Source organism: Cannabis sativa, chromosome 9 (assembly GCF_029168945.1).
Source record: "Cannabis sativa cultivar Pink pepper isolate KNU-18-1 chromosome 9, ASM2916894v1, whole genome shotgun sequence".
Lineage (NCBI taxonomy): Eukaryota > Viridiplantae > Streptophyta > Magnoliopsida > Rosales > Cannabaceae > Cannabis > Cannabis sativa.
This window is the reverse complement of record NC_083609.1, coordinates 9122236-9147865: the sequence shown is the minus strand read 5'-3', so window position 1 is coordinate 9147865 and position 25630 is coordinate 9122236. Positions and strand designations below refer to the sequence as shown.

The following is a 25630-nucleotide window of genomic DNA, read 5'->3' as shown; positions in this document are numbered from 1 at the left end:
TTACAATTGGATTGGATTGGATGTTAAAAGTTAGATTCTAATTGGATTGGATCGGTTATTGGATGTCAATCTCAAAATCCAATTAAAAACCGATCCAATCCAATTATATTTATATATATTAAAAAATTATTTATATAATAAAAAATATTGAAAAATATAATAACTATTTTATATTTTTATTAGATTTTTTTGTATAGAGAATTTGTAACACTTGATTGTTTAGTATATTTATTTTCATGATGTTTTGTTCTATTTTATTACTTAGAAATGTTATTGTTTTAATTATTTAAAACTTTTAGTTACAATATACACTTGTAAGAATAGTATATTTATGAAGTATTAAACTTAAATAAAAAGTGATAGTTAGTTTTTTACGTATTTTTCTTTATATTTTTAAGCTAATATTGAAATTTAGGTGTGTAATTGGATATCTAATTAAAAAACCGATCCAATCCAATTAGTAATTGGATTGGATTGGATTGGATTTTGAGGTCTAATTGGATTGGATCAGATGAGAAAAAAAAGGTTGGATTGGATCGGATGCCCACCCCTACTTGGAATGGCACTCGATGCTCATTCACCATATCGATGGCCTCTTGGGTTTCTATCAACTCGGTGTAAATTAAATACATAGGGTGATAAGGTCCATCACTCCTACTCTTCTTGGGACTTTGGTCATCACCATCTATGCCTTATCTCTTGTTATTGTTTAAAGAGTTAGCAGCCATAGTGGCATTAGCAAGTTTTGGCAGTACTAATGTGGCTTCAGTTGGATGCAAGGATTGGAGACGGAGGTTGTTCGCTATCCTTGCCTCTTCAATGTTGATGCATTTTTGTGCCCACTTCATGAATTCTTCAATGGTGCGCAACTGTTTCCTTGAAGGTTGTTCCAAAATACAGACCCATGGGCGATTCCTACCACCAATGCCATCAGTCTTGCACTATCATCGATGCCATGAGTTTTAGTAGCTTTGATGTTGAAACAATTGATGTAGGCCTTCAAACTTTCTCCTAAAAATTGTCTCATGTTGGCCAAGGAGGAACATTTAAGCTTATGAGTTCTCGCGGCTTGGAACTCCTTTTTGAAAGCATTTGAGAGTTGTTGCCATGAAACTATGGAGTGTCTTTTAAACTTTTTGAACCACGAGAATGTAGCTCCAGATAAGGTAGCAAGAAATAACACACATTTCAAATTTCTAATCACTTGATGTGCTTGCATGAGAGTATTGAAATCACTAATGTGGACCCGAGGATCAGTTGTCCCATCATACTTGGTTCTAGTTGGCATCTCAAACTCTTAAGGGTAAGGTAATTTAAAGATATAAGGCACAAAGGACTCTGTCTCTTCATGAGATTCATACTCTTTCATTTTATTATAATTCAGGAATTGATGGAGTCGTTCCTCAAGCATTGTTATGCAGCGATTTTTGTTTGGTTTACCATAATCAAATCCTATAGGGAGAGGATTTTTAAATGGTTACCAACATGTAGATTGGCTCCTTGAAAAGGAGAAATGTTAGTGTGGTTACCAACATGAGGATTGGCTCCTTGAAAAGGATGGATGTTGGCGCAGTTACCAACATGAGGATTGGCTCCTTAATGAGGAGGAATGTTGGTGCGGCTACCAACATAAGGATGTGTTAGATGGGGATCTTCTCTTTGGGGATGTCCCCTGTATATATTTCCACTTGGTCTTTTCCTATGGTATTGAGGATTAATAGAATGTGCTTGATAGGACCAAGGTTGAATGTCGTCAAAAATACTTATCGAGCAATTTAGCGAGTCGGTACTGTCGCTATCTTTGAGGAAAGTTTGTTGATGATTTCTTTGTGCCCCCAGTTAGGAATATGTGGTGGTAGCTTGTGACCTTGAAGGGTAATTCACCTCTTGAGTAGGTTGTCGCCTTTCTCCAAGAGGGTTCTCCCCTTTTTCCTCGTCGTCGACCCCTATATTCCTTGAAACATGAGGTGGTCGCGGAGATAGGTCATCACTGCCATCAGTGGCACAGTTTTGATTACCCAATGTATGATTTACATCATTTTTGGCATGAACTCCCATTTCACCTCTAAGGAGGTTGTTATATTCCATATTTCCTTAGGATACATGCATAGGAGGAAAATTATGTGGATTGGATCCTCCTTGATTCCTCATGGGGTCATATGTGGTACAACTACCCATGGGACATCCTCTCTTTCTCTTTAAATTCGAGGGTTATCTTTTTTCTTTTCTATCCACACACATGTCTCTAAGGAGTGGCCTTGGAGACAAATTTTGTTTACCATGTGGGACATCTCCATACAATGGTGCATGAGTGGCATGAGTGTGTCGAGTACGTACTCCAATGTTGGGTATTGACAAATTAGTATTGCGAAGAGCATCATTGGCTTGGTTATGGGTACCTCCATGGTGGGCCAGAGCGCCATGGTCATCTCCATGCAATGCTGCATGGATTGTATATGTATGTCTGGCATGTACTCCAATGTTTGACAAAGCTTGGTGGTCCCCTCTCCTTGTTGGATTACTCAAAGGGGCATGTTCTCTTGTTGGGTGCCCCCCTCTTCTCCTAGGAGGAGAAGGATCTCTTGGTGGAGGAGGTTGATCCCTAAGCCTTTGGGCTAGCTCTTCGAGCTCTTTGTTGCGGCGTAGGCTTTCTGCCAACTGGACACGTAGGGTCTCATTTTCTTGGAGCGCATCATGTACAGTCATGAATTTGATTGGTGGGGGCTCTCTAGATTGTGATGAAGAACTCTCACAATCTTGGACTTGTCCTTCATCTTCTGGCATAGGTGGCATGGTGCGCTTTTCTCGACACCTAAAGGTTCCCTCTCCATGTGGTTATGGAGTGACAAAAGTTCCTTCACTTTGGGGTTGATTAACTTTCCCCCTTGGGACTTCAGCATCCTCCTCAAAATTGGTCCTCCTGGTACTCAACACTATTGTTGTGAGAAAAGTAAACTAATGAGTTTCCCAAAGGGGAAACAATCAAATTTTCACTGCAACACTCTCAATGAAAGCACCAAACTGTATTGAGAGTCCTCTCTAATCCTATCAATGAAAGCACCAAATTATTGATGCCATTTTTTGTCAACTGATCTAAGAAGATCGTAAAATAAAGAAAATTGCGATGAATTAATTTGACTGAATAAAACTGTAATAAATAAAATGAACACAAATGATTTATAGTTCCCCCCATGTCGCAATGGTAATGCGGCTATGTTTGCTTTTGTTTTTATTGATTAAATCTAACATATCAAAGTTATGTTCTCAAGAGAGTATGGATAAAAATACAACGAAGGATTTCTAGGTGAAATCTTAATCGAGACCTATGAATAGAAGACTCGTGGGAGACTCAATTATCATAAATCTAATCAAAGTTGAAGGTTGTAAGGTTCTTGGGAACAATAATCCAATAAAGTAGGAAAAAAAAAAGATGTATATCAATGGTGTTTGAGATTTAAGTGTCGAAAGAGTATGGTGGACTCAAGGAAAATATGAAGCAAGGGATATGGTGTTCTTCACAATCGTCAAGTAAGTCCAAAAGAGAAGGTCCCTTCATTTCAGCCTCTTATTCTACTTATTTAGGTTGTAGGGTTAGTTAGTTATCCCTTACATGTTGGGGTGTCTCACTAACAAATCTCGTATATCATCTTTAATAAATAATATCGACAAAAATCCCCTTGTTTCTAGGCCAAAATCCCACAAACATTGGGGAAATGGTTATTTTCGGCTAAGGATGCACTAATTTGAAATGGAGTGACAAAAGATGTCACCTCTCGGCTTAAAATTCATGACATTAGTGATAAGTGGTGAAAACATGTATTTTGGGTTGCCCCTGTTTTCATATAATGCCACATGGGTTGTGGCAGTGTCCTCCAACACTCCTCACTTAATTACACTACACAATTCCCGAGTAAAGAATACCAGTCTACCTTGTGAGCAAATTTTGGACCCGATAACTTTAGAATTGGGCTATGACCTTGAGCCATATTTAGATCCCTCTTAAAATTATCTTTCCAATGCAAGTTGAACCAAGTCATTTGGATAAAAAAAATTGAGAGATTATGTTCGTTTTATTAAGGGCAGTTTATGTTGTTTTGTCCCAGTTGCGAGCACTAACATGGCCAAATGGTCAGTGCTCAACCATGCATGTTCTCGGACCCCTAAGGGTGTGTTCTGACTTATTTTCTGATGATGAGTCATATTTTGGGGGTCTTGGGATTCCAAAACCTCATTTTGATGCCTGAAACCCTAACGGGAGACCACTGCCACTAGTTCGGGTCAAAAAGTGGCAGTAATCGACCATGGATTATGGGAAGCCATGGATGGTGTTTCTTGTTTATTTCAGTCATATGGATGCTAAAAAACCACTTTGGTCACATTAGTTTTTTGCCAATTTCTTAGGAGAGAATGACCACCATTTTTGTCAAAAAAGTGATAGTGGTTGCATAAGGGGTTTATGAAGCCTTGAGTGACTTTTCTCACTTGTATTTGATACATAGATGTTGGAAATAAAATTTGGCCAATGAAACTCCTCATCCTAGGTGATGGCCGACCATTGCCACCAATTTTTACCAATTGTCCCAAAAGTGCGGCAGTGGTCAACCAAGTGGTTTCCACACCACTTAGTGGCTTCTTTCACTTGGTTTTGAAATATTATTGGTGAAAATGCAATTTTGGCAAGAAATATCACTCCCCTTCTTCATGGCCGACCAATGCCACTTATTGTGCCACAAAGATGGCAGTGGTCGGCCAAGCTTGTTCCTTGGTGGGAAATGGTTTCTTTCACTTGTGTTGCACTCCTTGGTGTTGAGGGAAAACATTTGAAAAATTTCCCCATAGTGCTTTGTATGTAGCGGCCATTGCCATTCTCTTGTGGCAGTGCTCTCCAAAAATTAGAGAGCACTGCCATTTCCATATGGCAGCGGGCGCATAAAATACCTTTGCTAAATTGAAGAAGAAGAAAGATGAATAAAAATGAGCAGAAACACTAACCTGAAGTCATTGTTAGAGACTGCATAGAAGGTTATTATGATCTTCCAAGAATATATTATTTCTTTAAAGTATTTTCTCTAATGGGGAAAGGGAGAAGACAAGAACCATAGTGTTTTTTGGGGACCACTACCTATTTATAGGCTCATTATAGAATGAGTTTTGAGTATTTATAATTCAACTCCTCAATAAATTGTAAATTAACTAATGATATTTACACAATATTTCTATGATACTTTAATAACCTTTTGATACCCTTAACATAATTAGTCACTTAATTTTATATCACACTTTATAATAGTATATACATTATACATATGTGACCACAAATAGGATTTTAATCCAACAATATCCCACTTGGACAACACATGTTACCTTATAAATGTATAACCTTATGAGCTCAAAATTGTTATTGTGTAAAGGTATTCATAACAATCTCATCCATCAACTATACTCATATAGGATCAAAGTAATTTTCATCATATTAATCATGACAAAACCCATCAATGGTCACATATACAATATAACTAAATGACAGAGATCAATCATGAATGTGTAGCATAGAAATTACATGCAATGTGAACTGAGCATGCCTATTTCCATCTAGTCCTAAACCAAAGTGAGGTTAGACTTAAACATAACAAAATGGAGTGAATAAACTAAAAATTTTATTTCTAATAAGAAAAAAACTAAATACATAAATGTCTTAAACAAACATAAAGCAAATAAAATACAAACTCCCACAAAATCATGATATCCTCAAACAATAAAACACCCATATGGGCAGTGTTCCCATGAAAGAACTTGGGTGGTAATCCTTTTGTGAGAGGATCCGCTATCATGGAATTTGTCCCAATGGGCTCTATGGATATCTATCCACCTACATTTTATCTTTCACAACTAGGAACTTTATGTCAAGATGCTTTGACTTGGATATGCTCCTGTTGTTATTGGAATATAGTATTGTTGAATTATTGTCACAAAATAACTTGAGTGGTCTTTCTACATTCTCCAAAATATGCAACCTAGTGACAAAGTTTCTCAGTCATATTCCCTAATTTGATGCCTCATAACATGCTGCAAATTTTTATGTTGTAGTGGAAGAAGCTATAAGTTTCTTTTTGACACTATTCAATGTTACATTCTACTATCTTGGCATCCAAAAAAATTAGAATCAGATTACCCTACGACCTTCAAATGATCTGGCTTCCTATATGTGAGCATGTAATCTTTTGTTCTCTGAAGATACCTCATAATGCTCTTGGCTGCTATCTAATGGTCCAGATTAGGGTTGCTTAAATATCTACCTAACATCCCAATAATGTGCACAATATTTAGATGCATACATACCTGATAATACATTAGAATCCCAACAAATGATGCATAAGGAATCTTTTGCATTTCTTAAATTTTAAGATTACTTTTAGGGCATTGACTAAGACTAAATTTGTCTCCTTTAGAAATATAGGTATCTGTTACGAATTTTATGTTTGCTACGCAAGTATACGCAATCAAATAGTATCTCACGCAAGTGAGGTCGAACCACAGGGAATTGGATTAAGTACTACTAAACTATACTTATGATTCTATTTGGTAAAATAATAATTTTGCAATTTAAAAGTAAATAACTCAGAAAATTAAATAGAAAATAAACGACGATTAATCAAGATGAGAGATTAGGGAGGTGAATCCTGTTGATAAGTTACCAATGTTAATACCTAATTGCTATCCTTATCTTAATGTGAATGACAGATTATAAATTAACCTAACTCTTTTCAGATCTTTTAGGCTCTAAATATTATGTTCTCTAATTAACTTCTTAATTAAATTAACACAAAATCAGCATTAAGCAATAATATATTTGTCACTGAGGCTATGTAAATACTTTCATTTCACATCAAAACCTAGACTATCCAATTTTAGCATTCTCAATTCTCACTTTTCAGATTTCGAATTGAGATCATTAAACATGTAAAAGGTGATCAAGCTTGCACATGGAATTAAACACAAATATAGATAGTATTCACATACAAGATGAAGGAATGACAATTATTTATTAACTAGGCATAAACTTAAACAACATTCATCATCCTCCCTTAATGGGAAATTTAGCTCATAAAAAATTTAAAAACATCCATGATTAATTCAGAAACAAAACTAAACATAAAAGAAGAAATTAAGGGTAAAAGAAAGAAACTAGAAGGTGATATCGCTCCGGGTCTTCAAGATAGCATCCTCTCCACCTTCATCCACTTTTTAGGTTTTTTTCTGCTTAGGTTGACCTTCCTTATCGTATTCCTTATATAGGGATGAGAGGTGTGCCTCCAATTAGAGAAAAAAATCAAAATTAGGTCAAATCTGTGATTTCCGTACCTAGTCGCGACCAGCATTTAAGTTGGTCGCGACTATAGGCAAAACTCGAAAAACCGAGTTTCTGCCAATCCTCGAAGTCGCGACCAGAGTCGCGACCAGGAAAAAGGGTCGCGACCTGTCTCTCTGGAGGTCGCGACTACTGACGCGTCTAGAGTCGAATTTTCCAATTTTTTACCAGTTTGTCCCATCTTTTCACCATTTGACTGAATTTGAACTTTAACACCCCGGGAACCTGAAACAATGAAAATCAAGCGTAAAACTGCTCCAAAAGACACCAATAGACGAGAAAATGCTAACTTTAAAGACTCGAAACATAGGCTAAATATAACCTAACAAAATTCCCCTAAACTAGATTCTTACTCGCCCACGAGTAAGGTAAAAAAAAAACTAACTACGCTATCAGATAATCACTACGCTGCTGACTCATGCTCTGCTTTCTTCCTTTCATAAACTAGAATTTCGATCCTACTAACTCTAACAATTAACTCAGATGCTTAATTCATAACACTATGTACAACTGCAAAAATTTATTCCAAATGTGAAACATTGTTAAAAAGTTTTACTCTTTCCAACAGTTCTACAGCCCGATAACTCATAAGCTTGCATGCTTACCTTTCTCCACTAATGTTGACAGTATTCTTTGGAATCATTAGGTCTTTTCAAGGCTTAGGTAATATGGCTCAGATATTCACGGATAGGCAAAAGATAATTTTGGCTCAAGATATCATAAGCACACAAACAGAACCCACAAGCTTCTTACTTTTCTTTTTCTAAAACACCATAATGTTCCCGAATTTACCAAGATTGATAGAAGACATCTCTATTATTTTTCCAACATCACTGAATCTTTTTTTTTTCAAACATATTTTTACTTTTTATTGTTTTTTTTTCATCATATTTCATTTTTTTTTTCAGTGACATTGAATTACACAATTTTTTCCTCTTCTCAATCTTACAAGTTTTTCTCCCTCTCACTATTTCCTCACACTAAATGTTTCTCCTCCCCCAAACTAACTATGTAGCTTATGATATCATAGATAACATGGTGAAGAAAAATTAATAGTGTGGTTGCAATTTTTCAAATCAATGGGTGAAAAACATAACAGGTTTAGGCTCAAAAGGTTAACTAGGGATACACATTATTACGGTAGGCTTGAAAGGCTCAAACTATCCAACAAATGCCTAAGTCATATTCCAATTGAACACTATCAAGGATTTCGTCTCAAAAGAATAAACATGCAAGTTCTAAGCTATCCTTTCAATCTTACCACAAACCATAGTAAAATAATTATAACAATTTTCACATATTGAGTATTTGCAGATAAACACAAGTTTCTAAGCATCCAAACTAATCCAAAGAGTTAACAGAATCAAGCACACAGTTATTTTACAATTTTAGATCACATCACACTAATCAGCAGTATACAACTATCGTCAAGCTTATTGCCATTCCTTAACTAAAATAAAAAACTAAAACAAAAAAATTAAAATGCAGAAATTAAAGTGCAGAATTTAAAAATTTGAAGTCTCTCCCCCCAAACTAAATATGACATTGTCCCCAATGTATACAATAACATGCAGAGAGAAGAGACTTACCTGAGACCCTCTTAGAAAGGGTTGGGTGGTGGCAGCTGGTCATATAGGTAGAACCGAGGAGGTTACGCCAAATAATTCGGGTCATCAATCCCGATGTTCATTCTGTTGATGAGAGAGTTAAGTTGCTGAACTTATTCCTCCTCATGGATACTCCTCTGCACCATGTATTGTTGCCTGTGGTTATTCTGCTGAATTATATAATTCAGTTGTGCATGAGTGTATTGCGTCGTGGGATCGATAGGCCCAGGCAATTGTAGGGGCTGCTCCTCTTCTTCTTCAACACTAGGCTCTCGTTGCTGCCTACGTCCATGCGGTGCATCAGGTGGAGGCTGGCCATAGGGATGTGGCTCTTTCAGCCTGTTGACAAAGGCGATGTCCATCTTGCGAAGTGGCAACACCGTGTTGTCATACTCCAATTGGGGAACTTCATATGCCCCGCAGAGTTCTGTTATAACTCCCGCCAAACCAAAACCACCTCCCGTGGCTCCTTGTACGATCTGATCAATACTATGCCTGATGACTTGTCCAATGTTTATGTTGTACCCCTTCATAATGGCGTACACATATTTTAGGCGATCCATTTGGACATCGGAGAAGTGCTTATTTGGCACTAACCGAGCACTTACAAAGTACAGCCATGTTTTCGCCACCGGGTTCAATTCACACCGGTATAGGATGTTTGGCGACCCTTCTGTGCCATCGTTGTCGTGGAACCGCAACCCAGGAAATCCCACCGTCTCTGCCACATTCACCATATCAAACTGCTCTTCCTCCTCAATAATTCGGAGGCGTTGCTCTTCCCTAGTGTAATCTTGGACAGAGAACATCACATTAAAAGCATCAGCACTAGCGGGAACCTTCTTTCCACGCACCTTTACTTCCCCATTCCGGCGATCGGGCCAATTCGCAAGAAATTCACAGGCCATAGTAACATTAGCCCGACCCCGAGCATCCACAAAGCTCCCCCACTTCATCCTCTCTATTTGAGCTCGAATTGTCTCAAACCGTGGTTGTCGTCTCAAAGGATTCTCGGGGAATTCAATACCCCGATCTTCAATATAAGCCCTATTTTTAATTCTCATGAAGCGATTTTGGGCCTCTATGTTACCAAACTGGGTTCTATCAAAACCTGTAGTTGGTGGGTTTGAAGACGAACCCTCCTCCACATTCCTAGTTCTCTTAGGTGCCATTGTTTTTTTTTAGAAAAAATAGAATATTTCTTTTTCTTTTCTTTTTTTTCTTTTTTTCGGATTTTCTTTTTTATTTTTTTTTCTGATTCTTTTTCTATTTTTTTTTCTAAAAAAAAAATTGGCCAGCACCTCCCCTTAATTTTTCTACTTCCCAAAATTTCAAAATCAATCCCTACTATTTCCAAACCACAATACAATATTAACAATCCCAATATCAACAATATTTTTTCCAAAACACACAATTATCACCACCCAAAATCTATAACAAGTGCATCAAAATCCTTAAAGATTGAAGGAAGTGATACTTACAAACCCAAAGAAGCTTTACTCCACCTTCATTGTTGAATGTTCTTGAAAACTTGAGGTTGAAGATGAAGACAATGGTAATTTTTGGATTTGCGGTATTATGGATGATTTTTGGTATGGTTTTTGATGGTATGTGTAGATTGATGAGTGAAATTGGGTTTTTGAATGGATTGGGTTTAAGAAATTAAAGAAAAGATGAAAAGATTGAAGATTGATGATGAAAATTTGAATTTTTGAGAGAAAAAGGGTGAGGGTTCGGCTGAGAAGAGTTTGAAAAGATTTGAATTGGGTTTAGGGTTGAATGATGGGGAAAATAGGATATTTACGATTGAATTTTTGGCTTCTCTGGAAAATAGGGAAGTTGTGACTGGGGTTGCGACTTAGGTTGGCCCTAGTCGCGACTTCTGGAACCAAAAAATTTCACGAGGTTCTGTTAAAACCCAGGTCGCGACCCAGGAACCTGGTGGTCGCGACCACTGGGCTCCAGTCCGAAAACTAAAACTTTTTTTTCACGTTTTTCACGATTCAACTGAAAAAAAAATAATGTCTGGTACTAAGCTAAAAATTGAAAATACTAAAAATACTAAAGCATAGACTAAAAACATAATCAAAAAGTCTGAAAAATTAAAGAAAACACTTGGGTTGCCTCCCAATAGCGTTGTCTTTATCGTCATATAGCCGGACGCTGAGCTGTGTTCTTCATAGAGGCGCCAGAATCATGGTGGACTTGGCTTGATCAAATTGACCTCCCAAGTAGAGCTTTAAACGCTGTCCATTAACTTTGAAAGTTGCTGGACCTTCACCTTTTAACTCCACCGCTCCATAAGGAAACACCTTGACTACTGTGAATGATCCTAACCACCTTGACTTCAACTTTCCAGGAAACAGCTTCAACCTTGAATTGAATAATAACACTTGCTGCCCAGGTTGAAACTCCTTCCTTACTAGACCTTGGTCATGCCACTTCTTAGTTCTCTCCTTGTAGATTTTTGCGTTCTCATAGGCTTCATTTCAAAACTCCTCTAGCTCATTCAACTGTAGAAGCCTTTTCTCCCCTGCAGCTTTTAATTCCATGTTAAGAGTCTTCATGGCCCAGAAAGCTTTATGCTCTAACTCCATCGGCAGATGACAAGCCTTTCCAAACACCAACCGATATGGAGACATGTCAATCAGTGTTTTGAAAGTAGTTCTGTATGCCCACAATGCATCATCTAATTTTCTTGACCAATCTTTCCTTGATCTTTGCACTGTTTTCTCTAGAATCATCTTGATCTCCCGATTAGAAATTTCAGCTTGGCCATTACTTTGGGGATGATATGGTAAAGCAATTCGATGTCGGACACCATATCTCGAAAGGAGTGCTTCAAACTGTTTATTGCAGAAGTGACTCCCTTCATCGCTTACGATTGCTCGAGGAGTACCAAACCGAGTAAAGATGTTCTTTTGTAAGAAGCGGAGAACTGTCTTACCATCATTCTGTGGTGTAGCTGCAGCTTCAACCCATTTAGACACATAGTCGACAGCCAATAGAATGTATTGATTGCTGAAAGATGAAGGAAAATGACCCATGAAGTCTATCCCCCACACATCGAACAATTCCACTTCTAAAATCCCTGTTAAAGGCATCTCGTTTCTTCTTGAGATATTACCTGTCCGTTGACAACGATCACATGCCTTCACAAAGGTAGTAGCATCCTTGAATAGCGTTGGCCAAAAGAATCCACTTTGCAACACCTTACTGAAATGTCCTCCACATGGTAAAGCATGGCAATGATTTAGGATAGAATACATCTCCTCTTCAGGCATACATCTTCTAATTATCTGATCAGCGCAGTGCTTGTACAGGATTGGCTCTTTCCAATAATAATGTTTCACCTCAGAAAAGAACTTCTTCAATTGTTGACGCGAAAGCTCAGGAGGGGTTATTTTTGCAGCCAAGAAATTGACATAGTCAGCATACCATGGTACCATCAGGTTTTAGGATAGAATACATCTCCTCTTCAGGCACACATCTTCTAATTATCTGATCGGCGCAGTGCTTGTAGAGGATTGGCTCTTCCCAATAATAATGTTTCACCTCAGAAAAGAACTTCTTCAATTGTTGACGCGAAAGCTCAGGAGGGGTTATTTTTGCAGCCAAGAAATTGACATAGTCAGCATACCATGGTACCATCAGGTTTTCCCTCACACTAAAGAGTTGTTCATCAGGAAATTGCTCATTTATCTGTACCTCTTTCGTATTCTGACTTTCTTCCAGCTCTAGTCTTGACAAGTGATCTGCTACCAGATTTTCAGTGCCCTTCTTATCTTTTATCTCTAAGTCAAACTCTTGAAGTAGAAGTACCCACCGAATCAGTCTCGGCTTTGCATCCTTCTTGGTCATAAGGTATTTGATCGCTGAATGATCTGTGTAGACAATAACCTTATTCCCAATCAGGTAAGGTCGGAACTTGTCACAAGCAAACACAATTGCTAGCATTTCTTTTTCTGTAGTGGCATAATTTAATTGAGCATCATTCAGGGTTCTACTAGCATAGTAGATTGTGTGAAACACCCTGTCAACTCTTTGACCCAAGACCGCTCCAATTTCATAATCACTTGCATCGCACATTAACTCAAAAGGCAACTCCCAATTTGGTGAAGTGACTATTGGTGCTGAAATCAATTTTTCTTTTAGAACTTTGAACGCCTTTAAGCAATCTTCTCCAAATTCAAATGGAACACCATTGACAAGTAAACTAGACAAAGGTTTTGAGATCTTTGAGAAGTCCTTGATAAATCTTCGGTAGAAGCCAGCATGTCCTAGGAAACTCCTCACTCCTTTTACAGAAACTGGAGGTGGCAAATTCTCTATTGTTGAAACTTTAGCCTTATCCACCTCAATTCCTGCTTTTGAAATTTTGTGCCCAAGAACAATTCCTTCTGTTACCATAAAGTGACACTTCTCCCAGTTTAGCACCAAGTTAGACTTCTCACACCTAGTTAGCACCTTTTCCAAACTTTCTAAACAATGATCGAAGGAGGAACCAAAGACCGAGAAATCATCCATAAAGATTTCAATACAAGATTCAATCAAGTCTGAAAAGATAGCCATCATACACCTTTGAAAAGTAGCAGGGGCGTTACACAAACCGAATGGCATTCTTCTGAAAGCAAAGGTACCGTAGGGACATGTGAAAGTAGTCTTTTCCTGATCTTTAGGTGCTATAGCTATTTGGTGGTATCCAGAGTAGCCATCAAGAAAGCAGTAATATTCTTGCCCCGCCAATCTGTCTAGCATTTGATCAATGAAGGGCAAAGGAAAGTGATCTTTTCGTGTTGCTTTGTTGAGTTTCCTATAATCGATGCAAATCCTCCAACCAGTGACTGTTCTCGTAGGAATCAACTCATTCTTTTCATTCTTGATCACAGTCATTCCACCTTTCTTTGGAACCACTTGCACCGGGCTAACCCACTTACTATCTGAGATGGGATAAGCCACTCCAGCATCCAACCACTTGACTACTTCTTTTCTGACAACTTCCTTCATGGGAGGATTGAGTCTACGTTGAGCGTCGATTGTCGGTTTGGCATTGTCTTCCATTAGAATTCGGTGCATCACCGTTGATGGACTGATTCCTTTGACATCACCTAGTGTCCAAGCGATGGCCTTGTTGTGAGCTCGGAGTACCCTCAGTAGTCTATCAGTTTCCACATCAGAAAGAGAAGCTGACACAATAATTGGCAGCTTTTTATTTTCACCCAAAAACTCATACCTGAAGTGACTAGGAAGCACCTTCAATTCAAGTTCTGGAGGCTTTTCAGTAGATGGCATCAGCTCTTTTGATACTGCTCCCAATTCCTCATAATACCTTCTGTTCAAGGGCCCATAGGAGTCAAGCCACTTCACATAACCCATGACATCGTGTCCCTCTTGCTCCGTCAATTCATCTTCAGTTAAACTCAGTTCGAGAGGATCATCTAGCAGCTTTTTTCTCACTCACAATTTCATCAATCAAATCAATGAAGAAACAGTTATCACTTGCCTTTGGGTATGTCATAGCCTTTAGCACATTAAAGACCACTTCTTCTCCTTGGACTCTCAGCTTTAATTCACCCTTCTGAACATCGATCAAGGCTTGGCCAGTTGCCAAGAATGGTCTCCCAAGAATGATTGGGACATTGCTATCTTCTTCCATATCCAGAACAATGAAGTCAGCTGGAAAGATGAACTTGTCAACTTTAACTAACACATCCTCAATGACTCCTCTAGGATGAGCTAGTGATCGATCCGCCAATTGGAGAGTTATTGTGGTTGGCTTTGCTTCACCCAACTGCAATCTTTTAAACACTGACAGAGGCATCAAGTTAATGCTGGCTCCCAAGTCACATAGTGCATTTATTCCTTCAATTCTCCCAATAGTACAAGGAATAGTGAAACTCCCTGGATCTCTGAGTTTGGGAGGGAGTTTCTTCTGTAGAATGGCGCTGCACTCTTCAGTTAGGGCCACTGTCTCATAATCCTCCATCTTTCTCTTCTTTGACAGAATCTCCTTCATGAACTTCACATAACTTGGCATCTGCTCTAAAGCTTCAGCAAAGGGAATGTTAATGTGTAGTCTTTTGAAAACCTCTAGGAATTTGGTGAACTGCTTGTCTAGGCTTGACTTTCTGAGTCTCTGGGGATAAGGTATTTTCACATGGTGATCAATACTAATTGGAGGAGACTGTTGTGGTTGTGCTGGGCTATCAGTAGCCTTCTCTGCTGTTGGTGTTGGGGTTGGCATTGGTTGAGCTTTAATCTCCTTATCTCCATCAGCTGGTTATGACGATTCAGGACCATCATATTTCTTACCGCTTCTCAGGGTAATTGCTTTGTAGTTTTCTTTGGGATTGACTTCAGTTGTGCTAGGCAAATTCCCTTGAGGACGGGTTGCTACCTGAGTTGCTAGTTGGCTCATCTGAGTCTGCAGGTCTTTAATTGAAGATCTAGTTTCAGTCATGAATTGTAGCAGTAAATCTGTTTGCAAACTAGAATTTCCACCAGAGGCTTGTTGCTGATCAAACTGTTGGTTCTGTGTCTGGTTCTGATTTCGTTGCTGATAGAACCCACTGTTTCTTCGGTTACCACCCTGGTTGAACCTATAATTGTTGTTGTTATTCTGGGAAAATTTTCCAATGGCTTTTGCTTCATCCATTGGCCAATCATCCGCATCTGCTTGACACTCTGAAAAGTGATGACTTCCTCCACATATCTCACAAACAACTTGGGCTTGTTTAGCTTGCCCTACAATTAGCTTTGTCAATGCCTCAACCTGAGCTGTCAACTTTGTGAGGGCATCAACCTCTAACACCCCAGCTACTTTCTTAGTTTGACTCCTTTCAGTTGGCCACTGCTGATTGTTTAGAGCCATCTCCTCCAATAGATCGTAAGCCTCATTAGCACTCTTTCTCATAAAAGCTCCACCAGCTGCTGCATCTATCAGAGTTCTAGTGTTACCACCCAACCCGTTGTAGAAATTGTGAACCAGCATCCACTTCTCTATACCATGGTGAGGGCACTTTCTGATCAGATCTTTAAACCTCTCCCAAGACTCATGGAGAGATTCATTATCTTGTTGGCAAAAGTTGTTGATTTCTCCTCGCAGCTTGGCAGACTTTGCTGGTGGAAAGAACTTGACAGAAATTTTGTAGCCAAGTCATTCCAGGTGGCAATGGAGTTGGGTGGCAAGGAAATTAACCATTTTTTGCCTCTTTCTCTGAGTGAGAAAGGAAACAGTCTCAATCGAATGGCGTCATCACTAACCCCATTTACTTTGAAAGTCTGGCACAACTCTATGAAGTTTGATAGATGCAGATTGGGGTCTTCAGAAGGTAGTCCACCAAACTGCACTGACGACTGAACCATTTGGAGTATGGCAGGCTTGATTTCAAAGTTGTTAGCCTCCACTGCCAGTGGCCTGATACATGACTGAGTTCCTGTAAGAGTAGGGAGGATATAGTCTCTCAAGCTACGGCCATTAGCTTGATCTTCAACGACACCTCCATTATTACCGTTATTACCTCCATTGTTTCCAGCGTTATTATTCACATTGGCAGCCATAATTTCTGATGTTTCAGAAGTTGCTGAAACTCTTTCTTGCCTTTTGTTCTTTCGGTTCCTCCTACAAGTTCTCTCGATTTCAGGGTCAACGGGTACTACAACTGCTTGCCCTTGGCGGCGCATGCACTTTAAAAATACCTGAAATAAATAAGAACAGTTTTGCAAGAAAACGGTTAGAAAATTCAGCAAGAAAAATATACCAAAGTAGAAGTTAGTATAATTTTGTGTAATATTAATCTTTACACAATTCCCCGGCAACGGCGCCAGAAACTTGTTACGAATTTTATGTTTACTACGCAAGTATACGCAATCAAATAGTATCTCACGCAAGTGAGGTCGAACCACAGGGAATTGGATTAAGTACTACTAAACTATACTTATGATTCTATTTGGTAAAATAATAATTTTGCAATTTAAAAGTAAATAACTCAGAAAATTAAATAGAAAATAAAGGACGATTAATCAAGATGAGAGATTAGGGAGGTGAATCCTGTTGATAAGTTACCAATGTTAATACCTAATTGCTATCCTTATCTTAATGTGAATGACAGATTATAAATTAACCTAACTCTTTTCAGATCTTTTAGGTTGTAAATATTATGTTCTCTAATTAACTTCTTAATTAAATCAACACAAAATCAGCATTAAGCAATAATCTATTTGTCACTGAGGCTATGTAAATACTTTCGTTTCACATCAAAACCTAGACTATCCAATTTTAGCATTCTCAATTCTCACTTTTCAGATTTCGAATTGAGATCATTAAACATGTAAAAGGTGATCAAGCTTGCACATGGAATTAAACACAAATATAGATAGTATTCACATACAAGATGAAGGAATGACAATTATTTATTAACTAGGCATAAACTTAAACAACATTCATCATCCTCCCTTAATGGGAAATTTAGCTCATAAAAACTTTAAAAACATCCATGATTAATTCAGAAACAAAACTAAACATAAAAGAAGAAATTAAGGGTAAAAGAAAGAAACTAGAAGGTGATATCCCTCCGGGTCTTCAGGATAGCTTCCTCTCCACCTTCATCCACTTTTTAGGTCTTTTTCTGCTTAGGTTGACCTTTAGTGTCGTATTCCTTATATAAGGATGAGAGGTGTGCCTCCAATTAGAGAAAAAAATCAAAATTAGGTCAAATCTGGGATTTCCGTACCTAGTCGCGACTAGCATTTAAGTTGGTCGCGACTATAGGCAAAACTCAAAAAACCGAGTTTCTGCCAATCCTCGAAGTTGCGACTAGAGTCGCGACCAGGAAAAAGGGTCGCGACCAGAGTCGCGACCAGGAAAAAAGGTCACGACCTAGCTCTCTGGAGGTCGCGACTACTGACGCGTCTGGAGCCGAATTTTCTAATTTTTTACCAGTTTGTCCCATCTTTTCACCATTTGACTGAATTTGAAATTTAACACCCCGGGAACCTGAAACAATGAAAATCAAGCGTAAAACTGCTCCAAAAGGCACCAATAGACGAGAAAATGCTAACTTTAAAGACCCGAAACATAGGCTAAATATAACCTAACAGTATCACCTAGTCTACAATCTTGCATGTCAAACTTTTTGAGTACTTTATCGATATAACTCTTTTGTGATAATACAATAATACCCCAAGAACAATCTCAATGTATCTGAATTTGATAACTCTAAGATTTAGAGTTATTATCATATCTTTAAGCTTGAATTTAATGTGAATTGTGGATCAATTAATGTTTATATTGTGTAATTGTGTCTAGTTTGTTGTGTCTTTGTAATAAATGGAAGTGTGTGTGTTAGTAAGTGTTAAATAGACTCATGTTATTGTTTTTATGTGTTTTAAGCAAAAAAAATACAAGAATAGGTATTTGAAAATTTTTGGGACAAGGGGAAAAAGGAGCAGGAAAATGATTATTGCTGACTGGCATTGCTGTAGCATTCATCGCGTAGCAATCTGTCAGCCCAGTAAGTTCATTTTGGCAGAATGTCCAGCTGGCTTTAATGAAAAGAAAAACGAGCTGAGGTGGCGGAATTTGGCTAGTGACTCAACAAACATGTGGAAAATGAAGGACAAGTGGGTGATGATTGGGATTTCCAATTAGGGTAAACTTTGGTACCCTAATTGGGGAACAAAAAGAGAAGGAGAGGATGAATTAAAAAAAGGTGGCTGCACTTGAATAGGGTACGAAATATACAGCAGAGAAAAGAAAGTTTCAGAGTACTAAGAAGGAAGAAGAGTACAAAGAAGAAGAAGATTGAGAAGAAGGAGAAGAAGGCAACATTCAAAGAAGGATTTGAGCTCAATACTCATCTCTCTTGCTCTCCACTTCGTTTTGTATCATTTTCTTCTCCTTAAGCTTCTCTTTAACTTCATGAACAATACATTTTCTGGTTTTGAGTTTTTAATTTCAGTTATGAACTAAACTTTTTGAGATTTGGGTGGTTATAAACCCTTGTATGGACTAGTGTTTTGACTTTGCAATGATGAAGTAATCTTGTCTTTGTTCAATTAGATGTGATGAAAAGTTGAATGAATGTTAATTTTTGGCCATTTTTAACATTTAGCAAGCTAGATCTTACTTGGAAAAGTAAGACCTAGTTGAACCCTTCTAATTGATGCATGATTTTTACCTTTACTTTTAGGTATTAATTAGTAGTGAAATAGGAATATTTTGCTACCATGTATAACTAAGGATTTGATGCTTTATTGGGCTATTTGTGATCTAAACTGATGTAGGAATGCATTGTGAGATTATGAATGGTTAGTTGCAAGTTTTGGAAAAAGCTTGCTGGTTTTTGTTGAAATTTGTTAACTCTGCCAGGATTGCTGAATCATTGCTGGGTCATTGCTGTATCAACTGGGACATACAAGTGGAAATTAATCACCCAAGTCTATTTTCCAACTCTGAAATTACTACCACTTTAATCACTTTTAGTTTCTTATTTGTAGTTTATTTAGTTTAAAAAATTAGTTCTCAAGTTTAGATTCAAGGCTATAAATTTTTCTTGTGAATTGATGTGTGATTTTATTTTATTTTTCTTTGAAATTCTTGGAATTGCTCTTAGTTGATTTAGCATTATTTAGTAAAAAGTCCCTGTGGAGACGAACTTTGATTTACTTATCATTGTATTACTTGTTTGTGATTGTGTACACTTGCGCAATTATAAAGCAATATAATTTTCACAACAAGTTTTTGGCGCCGTTGCCGGGGACTTTAAGTTCTAAATTTTGTTTTATCAACTAATTGACATTCTAAGAATTTTTGTGCTTTTAATCTTGCTGGTTTGTCTTTGAAATCTCAGGTATCTATAGTGTATGAACCAACAAGAGGACTTTGAACTTGCTCCTATTGACCCCGAGATTGAACGTACATTCCGAAGAAGAAGAAGGGTTCAAAAGGTTAAGGGCCGAGACATCATGGCTGAGAATTTTGATGATGATGGGGTTGCTCAACAAGTTGTTAATCCCATCATATTGGCAGATGATCGAGCAAGGGCTATAAGGGAGTATGCAGCCCCCATGTTTAATGAGCTCAATCCAGGCATTGTGAGGCCTGAAATACAGGCACCGCACTTTGAGCTCAAGCCAGTGATGTTTCAAATGCTCCAAACCGTGGGGCAATTCAGCGGGATGCCAACTGAGGATCCTCACCTCCATCTCCGTTCATTCTTGGAGGTGAGTGATTCTTTCAAGATCCAAGGAGTGAGTGAAGAGGTGTTAAGGTTGAAGCTATTCCCATTCTCACTACGAGACCGAGCTAGATCATGGCTCAACACTTTGCCTCCGGATTCTGTGACCAATTGGAATGACCTTGCTGAGAAGTTTTTGAGGAAATACTTTCCTCCTACTAGAAATGCAAAATTCAGAAGTGAGATCATGTCTTTTCAGCAACTTGAAGATGAGTCCACAAGTGATGCGTGGGAGAGGTTTAAGGAACTTTTGAGAAAGTGTCCACATCATGGCATTCCACATTGTATTCAGATGGAGACTTTTTATAATGGGTTGAATGCAGCTTCTCGAATGGTGTTAGATGCATCGGCCAATGGTGCTATTTTGTCGAAGTCTTACAATGAAGCATTTGAGATTTTGGAGACCATTGCAAGTAACAACTACCAATGGTCCAACATTAGAGCTCCAACAAGTAGAAAAGTGGCGGGGGTCCTTGAGGTAGATGCAATAACAGCTTTGACAGCTCAAATGGCTTCCATGACGAATGTTTTGAAGAATTTGAGTATTGGGAACGCTAAAAATATTCAACCAGCTGCTGCCATTCAAAGTGATGATGTCTCATGTGTGTTTTGTGGAGAAGGGCATGTGTTTGAGAAGTGTCCATCTAATCCGGAGTCCGTTTGTTACATGGGAAATCAGAATTTTAACAGAAACAATGGGGCATTCTCAAACTCTTACAATCAATCTTGGAAGAATCATCCTAATTTTTCTTGGGGGGGTCAAGGAGCAAGCTCAAGTACCGCACCAGCCCAAGGAAGACAAGCATATCCACCGGGTTTTTCACAACAACCCCGACATTCACAACATGCTCAAAATGCCCAACCAAGCTCTTTGGAGAGTCTAATGCGGGATTATATGGCCAAAAATGATGCGGTGATACAAAGTCAAGCTGCCTCTCTTCGAAACTTAGAGTTGCAACTTGGACATTTGGCCAATGAATTAAAAGCTAGGCCGCAAGGTTCTTTGCCTAGCGACACGGAAAATCCAAGGAGGGATGGGAAGGAACAATGCAACGCCATTCAGCTAAGGAGTGGCAAGCATCTGAAAAATTCCGAGGAGGAAATAAAGGGTAGTGGGGAGCCCACTTCAATCCAAATCGATGAAAAATTGAGTAAAAAAACTGCCCAGGAAATTGCTGATACCAGACCAGTTGATACAGCATCGGGTCAGCAACCTGACAGTCAGCAATCCGCACCAGTATGTTCTAGTCCTAAACCACCCCTTCCATTTCCTCAAAGATTTCGGAAACAGCAGCAAGATGGGCAATTCAGGAAGTTTTTGGATGTGTTGAAACAGCTCCATATCAATATTCCCTTGGTAGAAGCACTAGAGCAAATGCCAAATTATGTCAAGTTCTTAAAAGATATTTTGACAAAGAAAAGGAGGCTTGGCGAGTTTGAAACGGTCGCTTTGACTGAGGGCTGTAGCGCTATGTTGAAGAATAAAATTCCACCTAAATTGAAAGATCCGGGCAGCTTTACAATTCCAATTTCTATTGGGGGACGGGATGTTGGAAGAGCTCTTTGTGATTTGGGAGCTAGTATTAATCTCATGCCCATGTCTATTTTCAAGAAGTTGGGAATTGGAGAAGCAAGGCCAACCACCGTCACTTTGCAACTAGCGGATCGTTCCATGACTCATCCGGATGGAAAAATTGAAGATGTTTTGGTACAAGTAGATAAGTTCATCTTTCCGGCGGACTTCATTATTCTTGACTATGAGGAAGATAGGGAAGTTCCAATCATTTTAGGGAGGCCATTTCTTGCCACGGGAAGGACTTTGATAGATGTTGAAAAAGGAGAGCTCACCATGAGAGCTCAAGATGAGCAAGCCACATTCAAGGTTTTCCATCCCATACGTGCCCCGGATGCAATAGGAGAATGCTTAGCAATTGGAGATATGGATCCTAACATGGTTGAGGAGTCCAAATTCAAAGTTAGTAAGAAGGTGAGAAAGAAGATTCTCCTTAAAGAAATTGCTAAGGATCACGAGGCACAAGAAAGCAAAGACAAAGCATCATTTGACTCTAAAAAACCACCCAAAAAGAAGAGAAAGAAAAAGAAGCTTAGTAGAAAATTTCGGTCTCAAATGTTTGAAGTTGGGCAACAAGTAATTTTTTCCAACTCTTTAACGAAGGCTACTCATGGACGACTAGATTCAAGGTGTGATGGATCTTTCTTGGTGGTGAGAGTATACCCCGATGGGGTGGTGGAACTTCGTGAAGCACTTTCAAGAAGAAAATTCTTAGTGAAAGGCCAAGGAGTGAAGTTTGGGAGTGGAGAGGTCAACCGAGAAAAGGCCTCTATTACCTTGAAGGATGCTTGATGTTTGTAGTTTGGGGGTGCCAAAAGAAAAAAAAAAAAGAGATTGAATTGAAAAAAAAAAAAAGAATTAAAAAAAAAAGAGAAGAAAAAAATTCAATAAAGGCACCCCAAGAAAGAAAAAAAAAAAGCAAAAGAAAAAAAAAAGATAAAAAAAAAATATATATAGATATATAGATATATTATAATTAGTTTAAATAAATGTCATGGTGAAATTGAGATTGTGTTCTTTTCGTTGTGCAGAGAATCAAGTGAAAAAGGTTGTGGAAGTGAAGAAATTTTGATTTGGGCAAAAGCACTAAGTTTGGGGTGGCAGGTGGCTGCTCGGTTGCTATAGCAACAGCTTAGCAAGAAGTGTTTTGGGTTTTAGGCAGATCAAAAGAACTGGGGTTTGCAAAAATAAAGTGAATGGGCTGTCAGAAAAAAAAAACATAGGATTGTCTTGTTGTTCATGATTCAATCATTGGATAGGTCTATTTTTGTTTAGACCAATTATTTGGAATTGTACTTTAGTGTTGAATTGAGTGAGCCCAAGTCATTTTTAGTTGATTCAAGGACCCCATTTCACCTTATTTAACTCAGTTTGGGCCTATTTCCTTGGTCAACTGGGCCCCAGCTCGTTTGACCAGCCCAATACTTTCCTAGCCCTACCACACTCTTCATCATCATCAATTTCATTTCCAATTCAACTCAGCCGTTTCCTCCATTTGACCAGCAGCTCGACAAAACTTCACACTTCACTCCACCTTCGAACCACGCAGCCACTCAACCCGCTCCATTGAACCTGAGTTTCCACACCATCACCTTCGAACCACCTGAACCAGCACCATCCACCAAATCACCAACCACGCCATCTCCTTCGAACCACACCATCACACCACCAAATCGCATCCCAGCTCCAAGCCCGTAACCTTCACCGTGACCACCTGAACCAGCACCATCATCGATAATCACCCAGTAGCCACCCACGACTTCACCAGAACACACCTCCGAGCATCACGGTCCCTACACATCCACGGATTCAGCAACTTGCACGAACCAGCTCCAACTGCTACTTTCAAGTTCATCTTTGTTCAAGCACTCAACGGATCCACCTGAAGTCAAAGCACCCAGAAACTGCGACTCCGCCTCCATTCACTCCTCTCAGAACCACGACCCAGCCGTCCCTTCAGCTACTTCACCGTGAACCAACCTTCGAACCACACCACTCACAACCAGGCGCAGTCACCTCATATCAGAACCACCAAGTGCAACAACCCAGCAGACTCAACTCTGTCAAGCCAAATTTTTCAGCCAATCCAAGCTAAGTTCTGATTTGGTGATTTCAATTGAAATTTATTTTGGATTAAAGTGCTTAATTAGTGGCTGTGGTTGAACTGCTAGTGTTATAGTCAATGGTGTTTGAGTTTGTCACTATGATTTAAATGTGGTAGCAGTAGTGTGATAATGTTGGTTTGGACGATTTGAATTGGAATTTGGTGGGATTTTTGCACATTGGGCTGAGAAAGATTGGTAAATCTGAGAACAATATTGATTGTGAACTTGGGGTTGTCATTTGGAATTGTTGTTTTTCAGTGTGGTTTTAAATTCGTTACTGTTCCCTACCGTGTTAGACATAGTGCAAGTGTGAACTTTGTTGTAGTGTTGGACAGATTGGGTGCTAAGGTTTGATTGTTGGAAATATTGCAAATTGAACAGCGTAGTGGTGTTGGCTAAAAAAAGGGCAGCAGTGAGTAAGGCAACAAAGAAGAAAGTCATTGTGTTGGGGTAGTGTGCAAGTGCAAAGAAAAGAAAATGCCCAAGGTTAAGAAGACCGCCAACAAGAATAAAAAGAAGTCACTGCATGAAATTCCTAAGTTTCATTGCCCGGCAGCTGAGACAAAGTATCATGAGAAGGTGGACAATCGGGAATTTTATATGGAGCGTGGATTAGTAGCCGATATTGAGGACATTGATGAGTTGCCCGAATGGGTCAGTGCAACGATTCATCAGCGAGATTGGGGACTTTTTGTCCAACAAAGAGAGCAAGCGGTCATGGAAGTTGTCAAGGAATTTTATGCTAACTTCCTATCCCAAGAATGGCCCACTGTTGTGGTGGTGCGTGAAGTCCCAGTCTCATTTTCAGCTGCAGCAATCAATGACCTGTTTGGGTTAAGCTCTGTCGAGTGCCAATACTCTGCGCAAAAAGGGCAGGTGAGCGACGAAACTGTGGGTGACATGATGCCGACGCTCGCTAAGCCAGGATCTGAATGGAGTTTGGATAGTTATGGCAATCTTCGATTTCGGCGCACTGATTTGGAGCACGAGTTGAAATGTTGGTATACATTCGTGCAAACTGCTCTCTGCCCTACTTCACATGATTCGACCGTCAGCAGAGACCGCGCTTGGATGCTCTATTGCATTAGAATGGGCTGGGATGTTGACGTCGGGGCTGTCCTTGCCCAAGAGATTGCTGATTGTGCACACAGGGGGAAGGGGAAGTTATTTCTCCCTGCTACCATCACTGCTCTTTGCCGCAAGGCGGGTGTACCCATGTGGAAGGAAGAAGGCGCTCTGAATCCTCGGGGGCCTATAAATTTTGGTCCACCTCGAGCCCCGAAAACAACGCCTACCCCAGCGGCGTCTTCAACCACGGAGCCTCCCGTCGATCGCTTTGATCGCTTTGAGCAAGTGCAACAACAAATGTGTGATCGATTGCACGCGATGTGGGATTATGAGCAGAAGCGTGACGTCGTCATGGAGCGTGCATTCAAGAGGACTACGCCCCGTTTTGATCCCAAGTTCCCGGACTTCCCTCAGCATGTTCTAGACCCGTGGGGAGGTCCATCAGCTTCGAACACCGAGGAGCCCCACGAGGACTCCGAGTAGAGGGAGTTTTTCTCATACCTAAGCTATTTTATATTTTTCTGTTTTGTGTTGTTTGTGTTTAGATTGTATTGTGCTCGTTGTATGTTGTCTTTTGTGTTTGGAACTTCTATTCTATGTTGTTTATGCGTTTGTTTATTTGGCATTGAGAGTTTTTTCGGTTTTTCGGTGGCCTAGTGTTCTGCTCGATG

At 39.2% G+C, this 25630-nt stretch overlaps 2 non-coding genes across 2 annotated transcripts; one reads left to right on the top strand and one right to left on the bottom strand.

The window, feature by feature from the left end:
• The first annotated feature begins 15977 nt into the window (after positions 1 to 15977).
• Positions 15978 to 16084, top strand: LOC133031620 (small nucleolar RNA R71). Its single transcript, XR_009684723.1, has one exon. It is a non-coding gene; the product is annotated as a small nucleolar RNA R71 (small nucleolar RNA).
• Positions 16085 to 20382: 4298 nt separating this feature from the next.
• LOC133031633 (small nucleolar RNA R71) lies at positions 20383 to 20489 on the bottom strand. The gene has a single exon (XR_009684734.1). It is a non-coding gene; the product is annotated as a small nucleolar RNA R71 (small nucleolar RNA).
• Positions 20490 to 25630: the final 5141 nt, after the last annotated feature.